Genomic DNA, 6,299 nt, shown 5'->3' with positions numbered 1-6,299 from the left:
CCTCCGCCCTACGTCTCCTTATCGGAACTGCCCCCCCCCCCCGCCACCAGCAGGCACAGTACGCCAACTTTATATAGATAAGTTCACATTCCCAATATCGTCTCCTTATCGGAACTGCCCCCCCCCCCCCCCCGCCACCAGCAGGCACAGTACGCCAACTTTATATAGATAAGTTCACATTCCCAATATACTTTTTAAAGCAAAGTAAAAATAGGTAGGAGCGTTCTTATCGGTAGTGTCGGGGCACGCACGGGGACGCGCCGAGACGCGCTATGCGGTCTCGGGCGCGGTCTCTGGGGGGTGGTGGTTGCCACCCCCCCCCCCCCCCCCAGGTAGTCTTTCTGCTCTGCACTCAACATTTTTAGAGCTAGAAGGCTGTTTTTCGTATAGCTGCTCCTCTATCCTTTCTTGATGTCCACTGAAAATTTCAAGTTTCTGTGATTTTTGGTTTCGGAGAAATGATCTTGTTTTTCAGGTCATGGCATGACCCAAATGGCCAATTCTCAACATTTTGCGTTTGCCATGGGCCTTGTGAGCTTTTGACACCTTGATTTCGGCCTTTTTTTGCCAGTCATACCTCCCACCTATCGTGGAACATGTTGTTCGACGATGTACAGGTGTCAAGGTCAGGGTCAAGGTCAACCTAGGTCATCTAAGATAATTGCGTTTTAGGCAAGCTGAATTTACTTTTTGTGAAGTTTTTTGACTGCATTTTTGGTAAAAGCTTCTCAGATCATGTAATATGGAAACAAAAACAATCGGTGCACACATCAGTATACACACAGAGACACACACAGACATAAAAACACATATAAATGACCTTGACCTAACTTGACCTGAAATGACCTCAGCAGCAAAAATCTGGTCGGGTAGTGTGACAAAGAGGTTCTAGCTGGCTTGGCACCAGAAAACAGCATCGTCATCGGTATATGATAAGCAGCGCACTTGATATCCAACGGTGACCCAAAAAAGCAACAATTTTTAGTTTGACCTGACCTGGAAGGTCAATGACTGACCTGAGAAGGTAAAACTGGGTATCATTGGATTCGTCTCTTCCCAAAGAAACTTTTTGGTCTTTACAGCTAAGCTTTATCTCCAACAGGAACGAAATGGCGCGGGAGGGGTGGCAAGCCCCCCCCCCCCATGTGCGTTCTAGGATGGGAAAATGGCATGTGCGGGCGAGGGTTAAAGACTACTTTTGCTGTTAACTGCATTTTGCGCATCAACTTTTCGCGCACCTATTAACTATTTGCTTGTTGACTTTTTGTGTGTTGACTTTTTGTGTGTTGACTTTTAGCGTGTTGACTTTTAGCATGTTGACCTTTCGCGTGTTGACTTTTAGCGTGTTGACTTTTAGGCGTGTTGACTTTTAGCGTCTTGACTTTTTGCGTGTTGACTTTTTGCGCGTTGACATTTTGCGTGTTGACTTTATGCGTATTGACTTTTAGCGTGTTGACTTTTAGCGCGTTGACTTTTTGACATGTCGGCTTTTTGTCTCTTTGACATTATGTCTTTTGACTTCTTGCGTGTTGACTTTTAGCTTGTTGACTTCTGGCGTGTTGACTTTTTAGCAGGTTGACTTTTTGTTCATTTGACATTTTGTCCTTTGACTTCTTGCGATGTTGACTTTCTGTCTGTTGACTTAATGTCCTTTGACTTTTTATCCGTTTACTTTTAACGTTTTGACTTTTCATCCGGGAATCCTGGAGGACACCATGTATGCGTCCTGTAACTTTCATCTCGGACACAGGGACCGCGGATTCCGGGGGGCAGGGTGTGCAATTGCACACCCTGAAAATCCTGAGGGTGTGCAAACACCTATTTTTGCACACCCACAGTTCGGTGTGGGGGCCCATGCGGCCCTGGCGCTTGAGTGTCCCAAGCCGATTCTCGAGGACCCCAGCGCGAGCCTGATGGCCCCGCACCGGTGCCTGAAGGCGTGAACAGGTTCTAGTGTTATCTCAGGGGTTATCTCAGAACCCCACCCACGCCATTTTTTAGCGCTCCCACCGGCTCTTGAGGGCCCAGGCCGATGCCCGAGGGCCCCAAGTCGATGTCTAAAGGTCCCACGCCGGTGTCTGAGTACCTACATGGCTAGCTCAGGGATCCACGCCAGTTTCTGAGGGCCCTAACCGGCTCTTGAGGGCCCTGCCCCCTGCCCTCCTTAACCCCCTCTTGGGGCCGATGCCTAAGGGTCCTGCATCAGCACCTGAAAGCCCACAGAGTTATCTCAGGGCCCCATACCAGTTTCTGAAGGCCCTCACCGGCTCTTGAGGGGCTCCAGACCGATATCCAAGGACCTCTAGCCAATGCCCGGGGGCGCAGGCCGATGCCCGAGGGCCCCAAGCCGTTACCCGAGGGCCTTACACAGCTATCTCAGGGTATAATGCCACATTCCGAGGGCCCTAACCGGCTCTTGAGGGCCCCAGGCCGATTCCTGAGATCCCCAGGCTGATGTGAGTGGGCCGACCGACTGAGGCGGCCCCTACGTCAGTTTCTAAGGGCGTCCACGACCGCCGTCTGGTCAAAGCTGATCTCTGAGGGCCCTACGCAGGTTTTTAAGTGCACTCAGCTCTTGTTTAGGATCTCACACCGGCCTCTGAGATCGGATGGCTTATGCATGCCGCAGAGGAGCCCTTACCGGCTCATGAGGGCTCCGTGCTGACAGTTGAGGGCCCCATGCCAATACTCGAGAGTCCCATTCAGTAATCTCAGCGCCCTACACCAGTTTGAGGAACGCCGTTCGGCCAAGGCTGACATCCGAGGAAAGCCCTTTGCAAGCCTCGAAGTGTCCTCACTTTCTTTTTTAGGATCTCACACCAACCTCTGAAGTCGCAGGGCTAAAGGATGCTTCTGATAACCCTCACTAGCTCGGACCCAAATCGATGCATGATGACCCGACAGAAGTGCCTGAGTAGCCCACACAGTAATCTCAGGGCTCACACCAGTTTCTGAGGGCCTACCTACACGAGCGCTTTTTGGCCAAGGTCGATGTCTCGGGGCCCTATTCAGGCATCGAGGCTACTCGGGCGCCAAGAGACGGTGGGGGACCTCCAGGCGAGCTTGTTTGGTAGTACTTGGTACCCCATGGAGCCGGCGAACGGTGTCAAAGAGCCCGGTGTGGGGGCCCAAGAAGCGGCGTGGGCATCCATATTTCTATGTACCTACATGAGGTATTCCAGAGGCCGTTATGGGACCTTCAAAGACCGTGTGCGGTGCGCCGGTGACCCTTAGAATTGCCGGTGTTGGGTCTCAGGAGCTGGCGTGCGGCCTTTATGGGCCCCAAAGCCAGCGTGTGGGCCGTAGAGCAATGGGGAAGCTAAGGGGGCCGGAGGCCAGACCCCCATAGGTCATAGGGGCCAAATCGATGGGCCCAAACATCCCGCCAGCCGTGTTTTATTTTTAAACTAATTCATGTAATCCATGATAAAAAAGAAGTGTGCCAACATCAACTGTGCAAAAGGGCTCTATGAGGCCCGTAGGGGCCCTTGAAGGTCACTGTAAGCCTTTAGGGGCCTGCTTGGGAAAATCGGAGATCGATTTGGATCACGTTGCATGCATGCATGTGCATTTACTCTGCTCATGCATGCATCTCCTGACCGTAAGATGCTCGCTCAGTCATCTTACGACCGTCAATTTTGAAGGCTTTCCCGCCCCGCTTCCTTAGAACCGGCTTATTCCGGAGCAGTGGCGGCGCTGACTTTTTGGAAGGGGCCCGGCGTGAGATGGGGGCCCAATCGCCGCATCTTGCACACCCTACGAGAATTTGAATCCGCGGTCCCTGCTCGGACAGCTATGGTCATTGGCGTCCAAAACAATGTCAGAACCAAACAGCCTTTTTCACCCTCGCGCTTATAGGAAAGAGGGTTGGATAAACCCTCTTTTCACTTTTTTCAGATGACTCAGACTTCAATTGAAATTTCAGTAGCCCGTGATGTCACTAGGCAGCTTTACCACGCCATTTGTAAGCTCCCCTCCCAAAATCACTATTCGAGACCGTTATCGTGACGTAAAATAAATGCATTTATAAAAAGAACACCTTCTTAATTTTTTGCATACTTCTTAACAATGAGCCAAATATTTTTTTAAAGAAATAAAAATTCAAAAAAATTTGGTCCCAAAGTCCAAAAAATACAAATGAAAGAAAACTCGATATGTCATATATCAAAAATAGCGTATTTTTCGAAATTTCAAAAATACATATTAATCTCTGTTTCATTGCAAGTTCAATGTTATATAACATTTGGCATTTGAATAATCCGTCTTAGAGTTACAGCCCGCCAAACTTAGCGCTGCAAAGCAAGATCCAAAAAATGTTATACACCATAACTAAAAAAATACTTATCTGATAAGCCTGAAATTGTTACAGGTGGATTCAGAGCCCCTAATTACCCCTGAGACCAATTCTCGTCAAATTCCGAGAGATGAGGGTGTCAAATTGGAAAAAAGTGGTACGATCTATCGTGGAATGCCCCAGCTGTCTCCGCCGATAGGGGAGCTCATCGCGGCCCTCTGAGACACCGGAGGTCATTACCGAATGGTCCGCAGGATTGGGATGCGGGATGCGGGTCAGATAACACAGGTGACACCAAAGGCGGCGGAACGGGGAGGGCAACGGGGCACCGTACCCCCTTTGATTTTAGCATTTTAACATTAGCCCTATGGGCGTTGCATGGAAAGAATGGGACCAAAAGTCGGCAGTGTCCCCCCCCCCTTAATTGAAGGTGTTCCGCCGCTACTGGGTGACACCCCAGTGCGTCCGGTGCAGACTGAAGAGCAGTAGGTATACGATCGGCTACACGGCCACGGTACGGTATCGCACGCGGCACGGCACTGCACGGAGACGGTACGGTGTTGTACGGTGTACGGCATACGGTGTCAGTACGGCACTGAACGGTAAACGGCTCACGGCGACAGTACGGTGTACGGCACCGGGTCAGTACTCAGTACAGTGTACGGCACACGGCGACAGTAAAACGGTGTTGTACGGAAACCGCAACGGACGGATGTGGTTTGTGAATCACAAACGGCATCAGAGGCAGTGTAGCATGCATCATGACCACCAACCGAGGACATCGCAGGATATAGTTAGGTAAGGGTTATTTTCGACACCCAATCTGCCTTAATTCGTCCGGTCGTAGGTCAAGGAAAACGGATAAGGAAATACACGCTGTGTACCTATGCGAAGTAATCAACGGATACACTCATGATGCATATAGGTTGCAATCGGACAAAAGCAAATATTTACAGGCAGAACTACACCGCAAAACCGACATCGATATCGACGGGTACCAAAATGGAAGCAAATCTGTATCAGCCTGGGGCCACGGTGCAGTGTTTATCATTCTGCTGCAGCACACACATTTAGCCCGCCCACGCAACCATAACAGTACCTACGACGTTATCACATGCATCTCATCAACATGTAATTACGCCCCTGAGAATCCACATCTGCACATACGACCACGCACGAGAAACCCCAGGTGTTCCCTATACCATTTTCATCATCATTGAGGAGCTCGTCTATATATAGACGCACCTGAGCAGCAGTACTCCGCCTTGGTAGGCGCTCCTGTCGTGAAAGACCGCATGCCAGCACCAAAGCAAAGTTGGTGCTGCGGTGGACTGCGGCAGCTAGCGCCTTCTGCGCGTACACGATAAGATACACCGCCGGTCGGTGTCGCGCGGCCGGCGCGGCGGCGGGGAGGGTGCCGGGGGTGCATTATCGGCACCCCGCGGCCAGATGGCCCGGCCCGACCGCGTCCGGCCGCGGCGCGTATACCGTCACAGCCGCGGTGTGTCAGACAGGACTCGGAGCGTCGGCGGCGGGCGCAGCAGTGCTGCCAGATTTGGAGGATTTCCGCAAATCTGGAGGATTTTGAACTCTATTTGCGGACAAATTTCGCTTTTGGAGGATTTTTGATTCTGGAGGAAAATCTGGAGGATTTGTCGCCCGATTATTGTATTCAAATTCATGGAAAAATATAACACATTCAAGACTAAAAAGGCATTTTCCTGCCCAGCGTCACCCTGCCCGTTAGGATATATATCACGTCCTTTATCACCGTGAGACTGCAGAATGTCTCAGTCTGTAGCTATATCTACGAGGGTACCAAACTACTGGCGGATCTAAGGGGGACATTTGGGGCAAATGCCCCCGGCCCCCCTGCAGCGCCCGCAATCGACGAAAATTTTCGTTTTTTTAGGATAAAACGAAAACTAAATAACTTTTATAAGAAAAAGTATGTTTTAAACTGCACAGCAGTGCGAAAGGATTCGAAATCCGATGAGTTTTTAGA

Source organism: Amphibalanus amphitrite, unplaced genomic scaffold, assembly GCF_019059575.1.
Source record: "Amphibalanus amphitrite isolate SeventyFive unplaced genomic scaffold, NRLGWU_Aamphi_draft 000514F_arrow, whole genome shotgun sequence".
Lineage (NCBI taxonomy): Eukaryota > Metazoa > Arthropoda > Thecostraca > Balanomorpha > Balanidae > Amphibalanus > Amphibalanus amphitrite.
The sequence above is the reverse complement of the archived record's forward strand: the minus strand, read 5'-3'. Positions refer to the sequence as shown.